The following is a 19009-nucleotide window of genomic DNA, read 5'->3' as shown; positions in this document are numbered from 1 at the left end:
GGGCTGTGCTATTGGTTGGTGAAGAGCAGCAGGATTAGGGCCGGGCCCTGTGCTGTAAGGGTGGGCTGTGTCCCCCTCTGCCCTGGGTCTGGCCTTTGTCATCTCACCTCCTCCCAGGGCTCTCGGTCTGTCTCCCCGTCCTTCTTGCTCTCCTTCTAGATCATTCCCTACCTTGTGAGGGCTCCCTACCAACTCAAAGTTTGCTAGCTACTCTGTGCGCTCATCATTCTGCAACTCCTGAAAGTCCACCAGCAGCCGGTCTCAAGTGCCAAAAGCCTAAAAATGTCTACATATTAAGGAAAAACGACATTGAAAATTTTGGAGGTTGAAAACGTGTAATGCACTGTAGGAGGCCTAGTGTTCTAAGGGCGTCTGGCTGCCCTCCCCTTACTCAGAGTCCCGTCCAGGCTGCTGACGCCCACCCGGCCCCTCAGCCGCCCCTCCGTGGCAGGTCTCCCTGCCTGGGGCCCTTGGCAGCCGCCCCTCCGGCCCTGGGTTTGGAGGCTGAGACAAAGTCCTTAGCTCACTCATTTGTTCAACATCAAAAAGCCCTAATGCCTGTTTTCTGCCAGCCCCGGTCTGGACAGTGAAGGTTCGGCTGTAGAATAGGCAACTTCCTACTCTTGACTGAGCTCACTATGGGCCAGATGCTGCTGGACACCACCCCTGGATTATCTCCTCCGCTACCCACGTCTCCTAACCCGTCTCTGAGACCACGCTACTGTTGTCATGCCCACTTCGCAGACAAAAACTGGCCCAGGGAGGAAGCAGCTTCTCACAATTGCATGCCCGTGAGCAGGGGAGCTGGGCTTCGGAAGCAGGCAGCCTGGCCCCTGAGCCCACAGCTGGCTGAGCACCCACCGAGGCAACACTAGAACCCAGGAGGGCTGATGGCCCTTCCACGTGGGACCTGCAAGGTTCCGGGACCCAGTGTCCCGGGCCACCCGCTCCTGTCCTCTCCAAAGGGCAAAGCTGTGCCACTGCCCAGAGCTGCTCTTGCTCTCCCCGCTCTGAGCCACTGCCGGGGCTACCCCGACCCGAGGGCACCACCAGTACAGGATGGTACAGGGTGGTGCCATAAAGCCGGCTTCACAGGGAGCCTAAGAGGGAGAAAGCTGCGATGTGAAGGGGTTACACAGCGTCTCCAAGTTCCTCGGGCACCCCAGCCTCCAGGAATTTCTCTACCTCTTCCTTCTCAAGCCTCAGCTTGCTGCCCTGCTCCCCACGACCTTGACCTGCTTCTCCCCTCTTTTCTGCTTTCCCAAGACTCTCCCTCCCCACTCCTGGGGATGGAGCAACTGAGCGCTATTTCCTTTTCTCCTCACCTTCCCATCGCGCTCCTGTGCGCCTGGCCATGTGTCGCTTGGCCATGTGTCCTTGCGTTGTGTGGGGATGGGGCACTCGGGAATTTTCTACCAAGAGTGCTTTCGAGCTATTTTCTAAACTAATGAGCCATCTTCTCTTACATTGATGGTGTTGCCTTCTTCCTTTAAGCCGGTTTCTGCTTTAAATGACACTTTCTAGGGGCGCCTGGGTGGCTCAGTCGTTAAGCGTCTGCCTTCGGCTCAGGTCATGATCCCGGGGTCCTGGGATCGAGCCCCACATCGGGCTCCCTGCTCGGCGGGAAGCCTCCTTCTCCCTCTCCCACTCCCCCTGCTTGTGTTCCCTCTCTCGCTGTGTCTCTCTCTGTCAAATAAATAAATAAAATCTTTAAAAAAAAAATGGCACTTTCTGCCTTGTTTGCTCTCAGGTTTTTCTCTGGCTCACAGTCTCACCCTGTGCTTGCACTTCCAGAACAAAGATGCACAGTGTTGCTCTCAGGGGTGTCGCGGTCCAGGGGCTCGGTGTGGGCTGCTGGGGGGAGGTGGGCACCCAACCCAGCGTGGCGCCAGGGTCAGGGGAGGTGCCCGGAGGTGGCACTGGAACTGGGTCTTGAAGGACAGAGGCCTCTCAAACGGGGCCGGGGAGGGTCAGGGGGAGGCATTCCAGTGGAAGGCACGGCTTTGGCTAAAAGTAGGGACTCGGGAGACCTCGGGAGACTTGGTGCTGCCGTTGGATGAAATCAGGTGTGGGGAGAGGTGACGATGGGATGTGGCGAGAAGTCACATGCAACTTCTCTGAGGGTCTCTGAGGAGCAGCTCCGGGAATTGTAGAGGGATTTGGGGCCGAGGCTGGGGACAGTAGAGAGATGGGGAGGACGGGCTGGCTTTGAGAGCTGGTTCGGAGGGAGAACTGGCAGAACCTGTGGAAGCCTGTCCCCACTTCGCTGGGCGTCACCTTGCCCTCCTCCAGGCGCACTTCTCCAGTGGAGTCTGAGGTGGTCCTCCCGGCCAGCCCGTCACAGGGTGGGGGCAGGGTAACGGGCGGCAGAAGGGACAGGCTAGGCATTGTTGGTAGGTGGACCCCAAGCAGCATCTGGGGAAATGGGTCCGCAGGGGGCCCCCGTGCAGAGAGGAGTGCGGGGCCGTGCTCCCGCCTCCAAGGCACTGTGTCCTCCTCTCTCCCCATCAACCCTACCCCGTCCTGTCCCTCTCCAGCCTGGAGAGCAAGGCAGAGGAGCAAGGAGGGCGGGCCGCCTTGGAAGAGCGGGGCGCTGGTTCCTGGAGTTACGGGGGCAGGAGCTGGAGGAGAGGGTCCTGAGCCAAGGGACCCTCGAGGGGCCTGGGATCCTGCCAGCCCTGCCTGGCCGTGGGCACCACCCTTACTTGGCCTCCTGGCCTCCTCCCACTCCCCAACACCATTGCACCCTGTCACCCAGGGCCATCCTTGAGCCTTGCCAGCTCTACACCCACTCCGAATGTGGGTGTGAGGGCAAATGCACCCCCAAGTGGGTCCTCGGCCGTGCTATCACACACCTGCTTCACTTCCAGCCTGGGCTACAGCTCTAGGGAGAGCCCTGTGTCCTCCGTGCCCCTTAGCTTCGGGCACCGCTCACCATGTCACCGAGGGATTTGCTTCCACGGTGGCGTCCCGCTCCCGTGGGTGCCTCCTGAGGGCAGGCGCTTTCTTATGATCCAGCATGATGCATGCGCTCACTGCAAAGAGGGAGTCTTTGCCTTTGGGGCGCTCATTGTAGCCACCTGGTGCTGCTGTCTTGCTCTGAAAGTCAAGTTGTCTTTAGAAGCTTATTCACAGTGCAAGACACCACCACACCCACCACAAAGGCTGACATTAGAGATGGACGATAGTGGGGGGGGGCGTGGGGAGCCATGTGGTTGGAGAGCGAGCCGATGGGTCTGAGCCCTTTGGAGCAGTGTCTATTGAAGAGAAACATATGCCTTGCATATAATCCAAGTAGAATGAGCACGTGTGTGTGTGCTGGAAGCTTCATTCACCATAGCCCAAGCGTGGAAACAACCCCCAAACAGGACAACGGATGAATAAACTGATAGCATTCATACCGTGGAATGCTACTCAGCAGTCAAAAAGGACAAACCGGCTTCACACACAACATCACAGGCAACGTATAAAGCTCAAGAAACCAGACGCCAAAGAGCCCCTACTGCATGATTCCACTTACACAAAGCTCCGGAACAGGCAAAGCTAATCGATGTTAATAGAAGCCAGTGGTGCCTCTGCTGGGGGTATGGGGTCTGCAAGGCAGGGACATGAAAGGAACCTTCTCTGGAAGTTTCTCTGGCTTGATGTAGGTGGTGATTACAAGGGTGTCTGTGTATGTAAAGAAATCATCAAGCTATACGCTTCAGATGAGTGTACTCTGTGTATGTTATTCTGCAAGAAGAAAGTTAAAGCGGGTGGTGGGGGTTGGGGGGGAGCTTTGAAAAGGGCTTCTGAGATTCTAATTAGTTCCTTTAAACCCCACTGTAGCTTTTTCAGCAAAAAACGAGGGAGGCCCACATGGCCTACGTTTTCTTCAGGATCCCAGAGGATTCTAATTTATGGGCAGAGAGGCCCAGGGCAAAAGCCTTTCCCAGCCGTGAGCTGCACAGAGCAAGTGGGCTGCTTCCTGCGGAGGGTGACGGGCTGGTGGAGTGGCCGGACCGCAGCGGGCCCGGAGGGTGGGCACCGTGCCCCGAGGGCCCCCCTCCCCTGGCTGCAGCCAGACCCCGCTCCTCCTCTGGTTCCTGGAACCTGCCCGACCCGGCGGTGTTTCCAGCACTTAGGGCTGGGAGCTAAGCCGCTCCTCCACTCCAGGAAAATATTTGTTCAGGGCCTTGGCGCCCGCCGCAGAGGAAATAGAAGCCAGCGTGGAGCGAGCGGGCGGCGCGGCTGCGGGTTGCTCTGTCCGCCCCCCCCAGCCTGCGTCAGCGGGCCCGAGGCCCCGGGACCCCAGCCCGCAACCAGGCCTGCCGCGGGGATGAGCCCGCGCGCCAGCTGTGTTGTGTGTTCGTTCCCCTCGGGGGGTCATCCGCCAGTTCGGCCGGCAGCCGTTCCTGGAGCGTCCTGTGTGCCAGGCACAGTGCTGGGCCCTGGATGCCGGGCACGCGCGCCCTGGCCCTACCTTCCAGGCCCTTGTGAGGTAGTGCGGGGGGTGGGGGTGGGGGGTGCTGGCCGGCAGAGAGGCCCTCCGCGCATAATAGGAGCACTAGCTTGGCAGAGGTGAGGCCAGGGTGCTGGGGAGCCAGCCAGGCAGGGCGGGACTGCCGGCGGGGGGGAGGGTGGGCAGGCTCCCGGCGCCAGGCTGGAGGAGCAGGAAGGCGGAAGGAAGAGGCAGGCGGAGGAGGGGCCGAGTATTCCAGGTAGATGGAACAGCACTGCCAAAGGCCCGGAGGTAAGAGAGTGAGCAAGGGGCTCTGGCGTGGGGAAAGCGGATGGGGTTGGCTGTGGCGGGGACCCAGGAGTCAGGAGACTGGAGGGGAAGCTGCCGCTGGCGCCAAAGGACCTCCCAGGGCGAGCTCAGGAGCGTGGACTTTATCCCCAGGGCAGCGAAAGTTTTTGTTTGTTTTGCAACATTTAAACACATTGATTTTGATTCTTTTTGATATAGAAAAGTACAAAGAAGAAAACCAAATTGGCCTCACATCCCACCACCCAGATATTTCCCGATGACATTTTAAAAATTAAAATCCTCTGTGTCCATGATTAGAAATCCAAGCAGAACAGCAAAGTACACCATGAAAAGAGAAAGCCTCCTCCCCAAGTGTCTCCCTCGCCAAAGGCAATTTCATTTAACAGGTTTTTGGTGCGTGCTTCCAGAAGTTTTTCCATGCATACACTTGTGAGGATAAGCCTGTGCTTTCAAGAGTTGCAAGCGAAGGAATGGCTCTCACAGGGGGAGATCTGCAGCTCCTTTCCCTGAGCAGGGTCATCTCGGCCCTACTCCGTTCTTCTTAATGTCTGCGGAGCATTTGGTCCGGACAGAGCATTACTGGCTCGACTCTCCCCTCTTGGGGGGCATCTTGTTTGCAGGCTTTCGCTCTTGCAACCACTGCTGGAAGCCGCCTCTGCAGGCAGCTCGGGATGCAGATGTAGGGCGCTGTTCCGAGTACACACCACGGGCCCCTTCCTAGCCCTGGGTTCTGGGTGGAAGGGGGTGTCCCTCACGATGACCCTCCAAGAGTTTCACCACTTTGCCACAGCTGTCGCCCGTCCAGGCTGCGTGTGACAGACGCACAGACACCCCCTCACAGGTCACCATGCATACCGGCCACGAGTTCCATTTTCCTTTTCCACGGGGGTGGGGGATGCAGACGGTATCACACAGTTGTTTTGGTTTTCATTTATTTAACTGTAAATGAACTTAGGAATCTTTGTATGGGTTTTTGCTATTTGTATTTCTTTTTTCATAGGGCAACTGCTTCTTCATATGTTTTGGTCTGTTTGTCGAATGGGCCTTTTGTGTTTTCCTAATGGATTGGCGCGGGCTCCTGGTGTGCCCGTGATTTTGAAGGAGCAAAATATCCCTCTGGCTGCAGGGTGAGGGGAATGGGGGGCTGGTCAGCTGGGAGGCCGGTGCAGGGGTCCCTGTGAGAGGTACATGGCCTGGAACGAGCGGTGGTCTTGGGAAAAGGTGTGAAGACATTCAGAAAGGAAGACCAACAGGACGCGCCAGTGGATTGATTTTTTTTTTTTTTTTTTTTTTTTGGGCAACGGTCCGGGGCACTTTGGGGTCAGTGAAAAAAAAAAAAAACACAACATTGCCAATTGCCTTCCTCAAAAGTTGTGACATAGGATTCATATCGATAAACCACCACGTAGGCCTGAGCCCCCCCAGGACACTTGCCTGCTAGTTTGTGCCTCCCCCCTTCCCTGACTGTGTGGGGCGTGGGAGGGGTGGGGTGACAAGGAGGAGGGAGGTGTCAAAGATGGTTCGCAGGTTCCCACTTCAAATATTATGGTCCCATAAACCATGGAAACGTCTCAGAAATTCCAGTATTTCAGCACAGAGTTACCGACTGACCTTCATCAGTCAGCATGAGGCCGAAGCAATCCAGAGGCCCCTTAGAGGGAAATAGGGGTGCACTGGGCCTCGGCACGCATGTTGGGAGGTGTGGGAGGAGGTAGGAGCTGATGACACAAGCTGAGGAGGGGCAGGGGTGGGGGGTGTCCCCGAGTGAGCGCAGGCCTCTGGGTGCCACTCCCCTCTCTGGGCAGAACAGAGGGCCTGGCATACGGGAGACATGCTGGAAATATCCATTAAGTCAGATTTGTTGATATTCAAGTTTATGTTGAGGTCAAGATGAGTGGAAAAAGGGACAGAAAAGGAAATGTAATTTTCTGTTTTTTTTAAAAATTGAAATCTGTTTTACATACAGGGGAACCCAATCTTATTGTCCTACAATTAATTCTTCTGCAAATGCAAACAGCCATGTAACCGCCCTCACAAGTACAGCATAGAACAGTTTCAGCACCCTGAAAACTCCCCGGTGCCCCTCTGTCATCAAGACCCTCCCCGCCCAGCCCCTTAGCGACCACTGATCTGTTTTCTGTCCTGGGAATTTTGCCTTTTCCAGATGTCCTATAAATGGAATCATATAGCATGAAGCCTTTTGAGTCTGGCTCCTTTCATTTAGGAGGAGACTGCCTTTGAGGTCTGTCCAAGCTGTTGGTGTATCAGGAGCTTTGTTGCTTTTTATTGCTGAATCGTATTCCACGGTAGCGATGTGGTGACTTTACTCATAATCCCCCAAACTAGAACAACCCAAGTGCTCTTCAACTGTGAGGATTTCCTTATTTCTAGATTCACACATCAATACTGCCTTTGTCCAACTTCAGATCCTGATTTCAGATCCAGAAGGCATGATCCCTGTAGCCTGAGGGAGAGGTTACCCGTGAGAACCTGCCGAGATTCGCAGGCCCCTAGGGAGGAGAGAGACCCGGGCCAGAGGCTAGGACGGGACCCCTGCTCCAGGGGCTCTTGGGCTGACTGTCCCTCCTCCTTTGAGGCAGCCCATGCAGCACCTCTGGTGAATTAAAAAAGACTCCCCATTTGGGGCCTGGCTTAGTTAGCAGATTATACCTTTGTCCAGTAAGAACAAGGACCTTTTCCTCTAGGCCGTGAACCTCGAACCTGGAAAACAGGATATTGGCCCCTGCTGGCTCCTTGACCCAGGCAACGCTTGCGCAACCACAGGGACAGGCCAGATTGGGGCCTCTCACGCTCACAAGCTGCAAAATGCTAACTCTGCAGACCTGGGAGGCAAGCAAGCATGAGGCCCTGTGTGAGCCTCAGAGGAAGCCTGCGTGGCATCCCTGGGCTGCCTCAGAACTGCCCCCCCGCCCTGCTGTCCACCGGGCGATCTGGACCCCAGAGACCTTGGCAGGGGAGCATCTTCAATCCTGGATCTATAGAGCCCTTCCTAGGCCAGATGCCCTGAGCGGCCAGGACCCACACTGGCTGGCACACCTGCCCCCGCAGCCCCAGGTGTAAGGGCTTCTCAGGATGGGAGCTGTTAGTGCTCCTGTTAACCCCCAAAGTGAAGGTGGTGTGGGGAGGAGCAGATGTGGTCACCCCTTCACAGCTCATGGAGAAGGCAGAATAGCATGGTGGTTGCGACAAAGACTGGAACCAGATGCTCGGGCTCAGAATCCTGGTGGTTCCATCTACCAGTCGCGTGATCTCCCTCACAGGGCGTCCTGAGGACTCAGTAAGGTAGTAGGTGGACAGCATTTGGTCTGTTGCTGCCTTGTGGTAACAGACACTGTGGTTAAACCAGGGACAGCACCACGGGCTAGCAAGGCGTCGGGGGCCCCAGCGTGCACATCACCAGCTAGTGTTCTCTCCCTCCAAACCTAGTCTCCCCATCTCCTAGGATGTAGCCAGAGGTGAGATCACCCCTCACACCTTCCAGAATCCTGCCAGGGCAGGGTGACCAGACCTGCTGCTAACCAGGCCCAGGGGCTTTGATGATGCAGACCCTGGCGCTCACCCTCCTGGGACGGGGTCCCTGCAGCCTGAGGGTCAGGGGAAGAAGGTCTACACCAGGCCCCAGGGGCCCCCAGTGCAGAAGCAGCTGAGCCTCCAGGGTGGGTCCAGCCTGGCTACTCCTAAGCCACAACAGAACCTGAGGATGTGGGTTTGTTCCAGATCCGCTAGTGGCTGGCTGTCCATAGTCCACAGAAGGAGGAAGAATTTTATCAAACGCTTTTCCCTGTACGACAGGTTATCAAAGCTATATGAAATGTTTATATATTTTTCTCTTTTTAAATTAGGATGTTTTGCCACGCGTATGAGATGTGCTACCACTGGAACCTATTAGAGAAGTCCCATCTCCTGGTGTGACAGACAAGAAGCTGTCGGGCCTCGGAGTGCAGACGCAGAGCAGGGCTTCACTGTGTGCAAGGTGGGCTGGGCTGTCCCCGAGATGTGCGCTCCAGCTGTGGCTCAGTGCAGCCTGGCGGGGCCCTCCCCAGCTGCGCTCCCACCCGCGGAGCCAGGGGAGTCACAGCCATGAGCCCCTCACATTCTCATGATGTCCTGGGACTGGGGCTGGTGCTGGTGTTATTAGCATTCCCATTCTCCAGGTGAGGACGCAGGTCTGGAGAGAAGAGAGACATGCGCAAGGCCCCGGGGCTGGAACTTCAGGTGCCCCGTGCTCCCCTGCCCCCCATCCCAACTCAGTTATGTGGCCCAAGGTAGGGGCAGAAGAGAGGGTGGTGGGGGAGGAGGTGGGGAGCTGGCCTCTCTGCCCCCTCTCGGTCCAGGCCCCATGGTCAGCCCTTCTCGGACCTGTCTTTCCAGCCTTCTTCCTGGCCTGCACCCGCAGACACACCAGGTTTTTCCCAGGAGCCAGACGCCGGCCCTCCCACTGCAGAGGGCAGGCCCAGAGCCCGGGCCTGGTGCTCAGCCAGGGTCTGTGGGAACTAGCTGCGGGGCTGTGGAGAAGCCCTCACCACCTCGGGCCTCCATTTTCCTCATCTGAAAATCAGGAGCACAACTGCCTACCTTCTGGTTCAGATAAAACTTTGAAAGAGATTTTTAAAAAATTCCATCTCCTGATATATGCCGGGCAGCAGGATTTTGGATAGTTATTAAGAGCTATCATCTATGCTGTGCCTAGAATGTGCCAGGCCCCCCACACACCTGCCCTCTAATTTTAGGGACACTGGGTAGCATAGTGGTAGGAGAAGGAGCTTTGGAGTTATACCTCACTTGCTGTTTTCTCATCTGTGAAATGGGGCTAATAGGTCTGATCTCATAGGGCTCCGGGGGGGATTACATAGATAATGTGAGTAAAGTACGTTTTGCTGTGGACAAAGCGCTCCATAAACAGTGGATGTTACTCTTACGTTCACAAAAGCCCTGAAAGGCAGGCATAACTACCTCCATTTCACAGATGAGGAAATCAAGGCCCCACGCCGTTACTTTGTACAGCTGCTGAGTGGCCAAGCTGACGTGCAAACCCAGTCTTTTTCCCTCGGAAGCCCAGGGCCCTCCCTGCACCACCGCTGCTTCCTGTCTCTCCCATTCTGGTCACAAAGGACCACCTGGGCAGGACCTGGGGGTGGGGGGCTCTTCCAGGCCGGGGCTGCCCCAGCCACCCCTGAGGCTTTTCCGAGGCATGGGAAAGGGTGGCCTCCCCGAAATGCCTGGGTGCTGGTGCCAAAGTCAATAATGATAGCCCGCCCTACAGGAAACCATGGTCACCAGGATACAAACAACTGGGAGGGGCGGCAGGTCACTTCGGCCCCAGCACCCGCCAGCTCTGTGCCCCTCTGTGCCAGGGGGCAGGCTGGGGCTGGCACCTGGTGAATCTCAGACCCAGGAGCGGGGAGGATGCCCCTTCCCGCAGTATGGGCCAGGTCCCCTGTCCCTGTCCTGCAGCTCTCCTAGAAAGCTGGCCAAGAAGGTGGCACTGGGCTCTGCTGGGAAAGATCCAAGGGAGTGCCTTGAGTCCCCGGGTAGCTCCTCGCATGAAACCCTGGGCCCCAAGCTTGCTACTCCATGCATCTCACTCCCTCAGCTCAATCTTGAGGCCTCTTCTGGATCAGGGGCTGAGACCCAGAGACCCCAGAACATAGCACTGGCCTCTGCAGAGCTGTCAGTTTTGCGGCAAGGACAGACATGCATTACTAAATAATATAGATGTCCAAGGGCAGTGTTCTAGGATCACAGGGGACGGGCACTAATCGGGATTGAGGAGTTAGTGAAGACAGCCTAGAGGAGGAAACATGTGAATTGGGTATTACCAAAGGAGCTGGCCAGGCCACACAGGAGGTGGTGTTTCTGGCAAGTGCTGGGTGCACTCAGGGACCTGCAGGTGCCCCCCCCGCGTGCGGTATCTGCGTCGGGGGTGGGAAGGCAGTGAGAGATGGGGCTGGAGGGACAACGGGGGCCAGTAGAGGAGGACTTTGCATCCTAGGTCAAGGGGAAAGGGGTAGAGATGGCTGTGTGCTGAGGTTAACAACTCCTGGCCTGTGAGTGCTGATGGGGCACGAGTTCAGTGACCTCATGCTGTTACTCTGAAATCAGCTGGGGTGGGAACATTTACATCATGGCACCTGGTCAGTGCTACAAAACAGAGCCAGTTGTTAAAAAACAAAAACACCCACGCAAACACACACAAACACAAAGGGCAGCCTTTGGTGGATTTAATAGTAAGGGCATGGGATAATTAGCTTTGTTCCACAGAAGGATGCTCTGGCTATTGCAGTGTGAAGGACGGGTGGAAGGAATGGGCTTGGAGCCTGGAGCCAGGCCCTGGGTGACCTCCCAGCGAGGGCGAGAGGCTGCCCACAAAGGGCTAGGTGGTGGGAGAGGACAGGCCCCGCCGTGTCGGTGCAGCCTGGGGTGGGGGGCGTGGAGGATAGGGTAGCTCCTTGGGCTTTCTTCAGCCAGAGCCCGAGACTCCACAATAAAAGCCTTAATGGGAAACACCTGGGCTTTGCTGGCCGGGCTGAGAGCCGGGGACGGGAGGGTGAGGGATGGAGGGTGAGCATGGAGGACCTGGCTCCCCATCCCTTCTTTTGCTCGTGCTCCAGCTCTTGCAAGTGTTCAGCTGGACTCCCTGGGCCTGGGCTGGTGAGCATAGTGAGGTGGGGAAGGAGGCGCGGGAGGGGTCACGGGGCATGGGCCCCTAGGGATCACCTGAGCCAAAGCGCTGGTTGTGTGGGTGCTTATTCTAGGCTTCTAGGGAAGGTCCCATGTGTCAGAGCGACAAGCAGCCTAGGTCCTGGCTCTCCCCTGGCTTCCCCACAGAGGCTTGGGGGTGGGTGGGGGTGGACTTGACTGGAGAGAGTGCAGGGAGGAGAAGGCTGAGGCCCTCCCTATCTGTGCCCCCCAACCCCAGCCCTGGGATGCCTGGGGGAGGGAATACCTGAGACCCAAAACGGGAGACTTGGCTGATCCCAGAGACCACTGGGGCTTGGTCTTGCCTGGCCTGGCCTTCAGATCAGAACTGACCCGAGGGCTTCAGTGCCTGGAGATGTGGTTGTGGGAAGGGGGCTGGGCTCCAGGCCGTCCACCCATCCTTCCCTTGAGGGAGGTGCTCACAGGGCAGGACTTGCCTTGGGTGGGAGGGCACATCGAACCACGCATTTCTCTTTGGCTTCCCAAGATAGGTGAGCACTGGCCGGGCGGCAGCCATGGGGCTCGCGGGCCCTGTGCTGACTGGCTGAACCCTTGGTCTCCTGGCTGGGAGTGCTGGGGGTCAACAACCAGGTGTGTCAGAAATTGGGAAAAAGATGTTCTGGCTCCGAAAGGATGCCACTTTGTGAACTGAGTTCCCACCTGTTGTGTGCCTTCCAAACCTTCCTCCTTACCCAAATTCCCACCCAGGGATGGGTGAGCCCCAGCCCAGCCTCAGGGCATCAGGGGCATACAGAACATCTCCACACGCATTAGAAACAGCGCCCCCTCTGGACAGATCCAGCTCTGCGGGCAGAGGGCATGGTGAGGGGACATGCCTTGGTTTTGTCGTTAGAAAGGAAGACACTTCCTTCAAGGTGTGACCAGTGGGCACAGATGCACTGTCAGCCTCGGGGCGACCCTCCAACCCGGAGGAGAGGGCTTCCCTTGCACACACGCAACTCCGCCCTCTCTGCCCTTCCGCCATCCTCCGGCCACCCCTGGCCTCCCTAAGAAATGACCCTGGAAAGGCTGGGAGGGGGCTGCAGGGCGGAGGGGAGGGCCTTGAATGCAGAAATCCTCACACACTTCAAGGGCTGTGGGAGGTGTAGCCCACTGGAAACCCCACTCTAACCATCCACCCCCCACTGACGGTTCTGCCTCAGGCCGCCTTCCAGGAGGGGAAGGCCTGCGCTCCTTCTGGGCACCATGTGGGGAGGGAGGCCCCGGCATCTGGAGATGAAAGGCATAGGGCCGGCTGCGGCCCCAGCCGCCCCTCCAGGGTTTCCCTCTTGTGCCATGTGGTCCCATCCAGCCCCCACCCCACCCCAGACACATGGAGTCACCAGCATAGCCATAAACGCTCCTGGGCAGAGGAATTGGCCTTACCAGCTGGGCTGTGAGAGGCGGTGCCTTCATCCCAGCCCTTGAAAGCCAGAAGCCCCTCCACATCCTGGCCCTCTTTAGGACACTGACCCTTCAGGGTGCATCCTCTGGGGAAGAGGGGCGAGGAGCCCAGAGCTGCAGACCAGCAGGCTCAGGGACACGCTCTAGATCTTGGGGACATTCCTGCCCTCCCGGGATTCAGGTCTCCTCATCTGTGAAACAGGCTCAGAGAGCTGGGTCGCGGACAAGTGACAGGCGGCGCTAGGGTGGAACCCACGGCCACGGCTGCAGGCTTCCTTGAAGCCAGAGGGGCAGGCGGTGCTGCCTGGGACACGGCCCTCGTGGATCCTTTAGGATGTGGCTGCCCCTCAGCGCTTCTCCACATATATGAATTTCTGGAAATCACAACACGGAGGATTCTTAGGGCTCTCAAGGCCATACCCTTGCAACGGAGGTTCAGAGAAGGGGATTGACTACTCAGAGGGGGAGCCAAGAGTTCCTGGGTCCCCTTGCTCCCAGCACAGTTTCTTTCCGCTGTTCGGGTGGTTGTCTAGGACCCCGTCTGGTTAGGCTGCATGCACGTGGCACCTGTGTCGTGACTGGGGCCTCCTTCCCGCCGGAGGGGACGGAGGGGACGGTCTCTCTGGAGAAGCGGAAGCAGATGCGCCTTCCCCCATGACTGTAGCTGTCACATGAGGCCACCCTTTCCCTTCGTCCCCAGTTACTGACTCACAGAATAGCAGTTAGTTCCTCGAAGAGAAAGGAGCCGTGGCCAGGGACCGGTGGGAAGTGGTTGAGAGTTCCCTGGGCAGATCATCTGCTAAGACCAGGCCCCAAGTTCGTGCAGCCGGGCTCCGGCCTGCAAAGCCTGGGGCAGGGCTGCACCCACAGGCAGCAATTCCTGAGGCCAGCAGGCGTGGGGACTGCGGAGGGGGAGGGGGCAGAGGGGCTGCAGCTGAGGATTCGGTCCATCACCGAGTTCCCCCTGAGCACCTACAGGATGCCCGGCCCTCGGCTCCCCAGTGGAATAGACCATTAGGGACCCCACGGTCCTGCTGGGGAGACACCCATCAGACTCAAGCACTTGGCACCATGAGTTGACTCCAGGCCCTGTAGGAGCAAGGGAAGGAGGGAGACGCCTGCTGAGGGCTGTGGGTGTCGGGGGGTAGGGGGCAGGGGAGGCTCTCAAGGCTGGTCTAGAAGGATGGGTAGGATTTCTGATTGGGAGAGGTCTAAAGATAAGAAAAGACAAGGAACTAAGAAACCTAGTCTGGCAGGGGAAGTGAGTTGGTGGGGGGCTCCAGGCTTTCTGGGCATCGCCGAAGTGGGTGCTGGTTCGCCAAGAGCAGTTTCCCTGTAGCAGGTGCCGCAGTGACCAAAGCAGGCCACCCCATGGGCATGCTGGTGCAGGGGACTGAGCTCTAGTGCGTCAGGGGCCAGGAGTGGCCCCTGGTTCCCAGGACTCCCTCCTTGTTTGGGGAGGACGTCCTGTGAGGGTTCAGGAAGAAGGTTCAGGAAGAAGCGGTCAGCTCTGTGGGTGCCCCCAGGCGGGGAGCTCAGACTCCACAGTTAGTGAGGGTGTCCTCCCCCCCCCCCAGCACCACCTCCTGTGCGGGGGCAGCTTCCCTGTGGCCTTCTGGATGCTCCCTTTGTCCTGTCCAGGAAAGCCGTCCCTCTTACCTGCTGCCTGTCCCCACAGTGCCACCTGTACCACGGGCGGCCACCTGGAAGAAGGACCCGCGGGAGCTGGGGCCACACGCCAGTGGAGCCAGCCTCCTAGGGAACAAGAGCCCAGGATGGACCCTGTGGCTTCTCCTCCTCCCACATACTCTCCTGTCCTCTGCTTCCCCTCATTACTTTCTCAGCAGCTGCTCACTGATTCTAAAACTGCCCGCACTCACGGGCGGGCTTCCAGGAGGAGGTGTCACTCGGCCGGATCCTGGAGTGCTAGGAGGACCCTTGTGTAATGCTAGAAACTTCCAGCAGTTTCTGGGAGCCTTCCAGGGCAGGGCTGAGGCGGAGTGGAAGCAGCTCTGCTCTTCATCACCCACCTTTACACTGACCCACAGATTCTCCTCAAGCACAGTGGGAACGGGGTGCGGGTTTGAGGAGTTCGCAGTCTGTGGGACAAAGAATTGTGTCTGCCTGGTGGGATCTGCAGGTCCGGGGCAGCTGCCTGGGGACACGGCAGGAGGACTTAGAAGCCAGAGGGAGGGAGAGACAGGAATGGGCACAGAGAGAGAAGAGGGTGAGGCCATCTCTCCTCGCCGCCTCCACCATCCCGAACGCAGGAGCATCCCTGGCGCTCACACCAGTGTCTCGGGGTGCCTTTGCCAGATGCCCTCTTTTCAGCTTCTTGCTGGAGCTCCTGGTGATGTCAGTTCGGGCCATGTCCCTGCGCTGTGCTGTCGTGGGCGGTGTGCGGAGAGCTGGTGCTGTAGCCAGGTAGCCAGGGCAGACCGGGGGGACAGCTAGACGCTACCTACTCATGACCGTTACGATACCCTGCCCCTCCCCCACCAGGCCACCGAGACTGATGACTTCCTGAAAAGGGGTTCAGTGGGGGATTTGTGACATGGAACATTTGATGTAACCTGAGAACTTCCTGTTCAAATGACCCCCGGGGCTCCTGACCTCTGGAAGTGTCCCGTGCGTGCAGTTGGAATGAGCCCCCGGGGGTCACAGTTTCCTAAGAGCTGTCTGCAGGCCGCGCCGACCCTGGGCACCAGAATCCAGGCTCATCTGACTTTTTGCCACAGAGGCTGCTTGGTGACCTTGAGGCTCAGGAGATCAACAGGGGAATCCCAACAGGAAGCAGATCTTCCCATCAGGAAGGTGTTTCCCACACCCCTCCCCTCTTCCTCGGGGCACTTAGGAAAATGGATCCCAAACAGAGCCTTGGGAGCCGGTACCAAACCCCCAGGCCCTCAAGGCTCCCAAGCGTGAAGGTGCCCTGGGCTGCTCCACAGGGCTCGTCAGATTTCCTGATTTCCAGTGGGTTTCCCGAGAATGCCTGATCAAGCCCACACTCTGTAGGGACCCCTATGTCACCCTTCCTTACGTGAACTGGACCGTGAGGGATGTTTACCCTCTTCACACCAAGGAGTCTTTGAGAAGCCTTAATCAGGGTGGCTGATTCTCATCAGAAACGTCCTTGTTCAACACCATCTTGTGTGAGCTGGGATGTCCATGCTTTTGTTAAGAAAAAGTCTCTAGCAACTGATTTCTATGGAGACTTGCATCCCGCCAATTCTGCGATACTCGGCCTATTCTGCGATGGGATGTGGAGCCCCTAGTTGTAATCTGAGCCCAGGGGCTGCAGTCTGTGGGGCACACCTCGGTGTTCCTGGGGAATTTTGTGGTGGGAAACCTGCTTCTTGCATGAAGTCTGAGCCAAAAATGCTTTGGCCGAAACAAAGATGAACGAACTTGTATAACGTCTTTTCATTCCATCCTCCACCCTGACCCCCGCAACTGAACTGCAGGGTAATTACTTCATGCCCACTAAGTTGTAGGTTCGGTAGCTGAGCACCTGATGGATCTTCTGGAAAGCTCAAGTCCTCCGCAGTCTCTAGCATGTCACAGAAGAATGATCCAGAAAGCAGTGCTCAGCCAACGAACACCCTATGGTCTACACGGACCAGGCAGGAGTGATTGCTGGGTGTCTGCCCTAAGGAGAGGTCCCAGGCCTGATGGCAGAGCCAGGAAGGCTCTCTGGGAAAAAGGCCTTCCTGCGTGTTTCAAGGTTTCAGTATCACCTGGTGAGTCAGAGCAAGGGGCTGTTCCATGGGCCCTGTCTCAGCCTCCTAAGGCTGAGGTCCACATAGCTGTTCCTGTTAGCTCCATGACCATCGACTTGACCAACCAGTTGGTCAGACCTGGGTTGCCTAAGGCATTAGCTGTCTGCCCGCTGGGCTGCCTGTGGAGCAATGTGTCTGAATCAGGCCTCAACTAGATACTAATGAATACCAGATCTGGGGCTTAGGTGGTGGGGGTGGGGGGCTTGAAGGCAGGCCAGTCTCTCAGGAGAAGGAGATGTGGTAATTCGTCGTGGGCACATGGAGAGAGGTGTTGGGCAAACTGCTGAGCTCTCAAAGGCAGTGAATCTGAGGTAAGACTCTTAACTGCCCAGTGCTCTGTGGGTGAGAGAGAGCAGAGAAGCCTAAATGCCCATCCCAGCAGAAGGTCAGGCATGACTGTGGTCAGAATGATGAAGAGGCAAAGCCAGAGTATGTTTGATTTCCTGAGAGAAGGAAAACTGAGCAGTGACTCAGCTGAGAAATATTCAATCAAGTGTTTGTTTGGGGAAGGACAATGTAATCAGAAGGCAGTGCAGTTACAAAGGAGATGGAGCCCTGGAGAGGTCTGAAGGCGGTACCCCTCCCCTTGCCCCCCACATGTGCCAATACCAGGACCCCCTCTGGAGGAAAGCCTGGATCTAACTTCCTGCCTCCTACAAGCCACAAGGATGGGTGGTTAAAAGGAAGATTTAAAACCAAATATATCTCAAATTGAGGTGCCTCATCGTGTTCAACATCCTTGGCTGATGGGCAGAAGGATCCCCTGTCAATATCACTGGCTGGTGGCTCCGGCTTTAATTCACCCATGGCCCCTGGGGGATGCAGGCCCCCTGGGCCTCTCCTGAGGGCCCCAGCATGCCCTGTCACTCCTCCCTGCTAAGTTCATGGATCTGAGAGCCTTCTCCCTGCATCTAAAGGGCTGGCAACCATTTATGCATTGACCCCTCTCCAAGGCTCCCAGGCTCTTCCCAACAGGGTGGCTCGCCTGGGACAATGGAGTGGGTGGTGGTTAACGGTTGGGCAGAAAATCAGAACTGCAGGAGGGCTGGGGTACACCTGTGCATCCAGCCACCTGGGTGTCCTGTGGGTACTACTGCAAACTCATCGTTTCCATTCCGAATGCCTGCCTCTGCCCCTGGGTACCTCCTGGGGGTCCTGAGCATCTCCATCTTCCCAGTTCCAGCTCTTCCTTGCCCTCACAGTCCCATTGTTTCACCTTCCTTCATCAAAATGACGATGGTCTCCTAACTGCTATCTCTCTCCTGTCTCACTCTCTTTGAGTCAATCAGCCAGGTTGCACTCACATTCAGATAAACAGAAGAATTTGCAAACACGTGAGCAAGGGGTAGAAAAACATTGAGAACTAGTGAGGTCTGCCAGGCCTAGTACTTTGGCTTTCCCTCATGGGCTCAGCCAGCTTGCAGACACCTTGCGGGGAGTTAATGCTGAGAACCTTAGTCTCTTTCTCACCCCCCCACTCCCTGCTGGGGCTCCCTGTTGGCTGAGTCTGGTGGGGGGTGAGGGGGGATGGAGGAGTCAGCTGACGCTGTCCACAAAGGTTGGGCTTCCCCAGCCCAGGGCAGCAGGTGGAGGGGGATCTGGAGGGCGAAATGGAAGGTATTCACACCTAGGCTGACCCATTCTTCACATGGCCACCAGGGAGATGTTTCCGAAAGCTGTATCTGAATTAAGTTCCCGCCTAAAATCTTGAGAATAACCAAAACAATGGTATGAATTAATAAGGGCCACTCACCCACACCCCACCCCAGCTGGTCCCATTCATAGGACTTTCAAGGTCAATGGCATGTTCCATCTTACAGCTGAAGCGACTGAATCTCAGAGAAGCAAACACCGGGTTCTCACAGTCAGGGCCTGGTGACATCGGAACCGGAGGCTGGGGCTGACCCTGCTGTGACAACACCTCCTCTCAGGGCTCGAGGCACCCCAGGGGTGGTTCCGGATCCCCCCAGTCTTGGCCCATTCCTCATTCCTGAGGCTCCAGGGCTCTAGCCAATCTGCGTAACTAGTTCTCTGAAGCTTCCATTTGCTCTCAGCTCTGTGAGCCTTTAGGGCAGAGGTTGGCAAACTGTGGCCCATGGCTCCCCACCTGCCTGTTTTTGTACAGCCTGTGAGCTAAAAACACTTTTTACCTTTTAAAGGAGCGAAACATTTAAAAGAATCCTATTTTGCGACATGTGAAAATCGTGTGACATTTCCATGTCCATAAATAAAGTTTTATTGGCACACAGCCATGCCCATTTGTTCACATCCCGTCTGTGGCTGCTTTGGAGCTCCCATGGCAGAACGGAGTCGTTGTGACAGAAAAAGTATGGCCTACAAAGCCTCAAATATTTAC

The 19009-nt window shown here is 57.0% G+C and overlaps 1 long non-coding RNA gene across 2 annotated transcripts; it reads left to right on the top strand.

The window, feature by feature from the left end:
* Positions 1-4552: 4552 nt before the first annotated feature.
* LOC110587408 lies at positions 4553-18500 on the top strand. 2 transcript variants are annotated; one of them, XR_002480758.1, is made up of 3 exons: positions 4553-4732; positions 8614-8744; positions 18474-18500. It is a non-coding gene; the product is annotated as an uncharacterized LOC110587408 (long non-coding RNA). The 2 variants fall into 2 exon arrangements; XR_002480757.1 differs by lacking the exons at positions 4553-4732; positions 18474-18500 and adding exons at positions 8926-9036; positions 9143-9390 and having other exon boundaries at positions 8729-8744.
* Positions 18501-19009: the final 509 nt, after the last annotated feature.

This window comes from Neomonachus schauinslandi, chromosome 10 (genome assembly GCF_002201575.2).
Source record: "Neomonachus schauinslandi chromosome 10, ASM220157v2, whole genome shotgun sequence".
Taxonomy (NCBI): Eukaryota; Metazoa; Chordata; class Mammalia; order Carnivora; family Phocidae; genus Neomonachus; species Neomonachus schauinslandi.
Note: the sequence above shows the minus strand (reverse complement) of the source record. Positions and strands in the feature narration are given on the sequence as shown.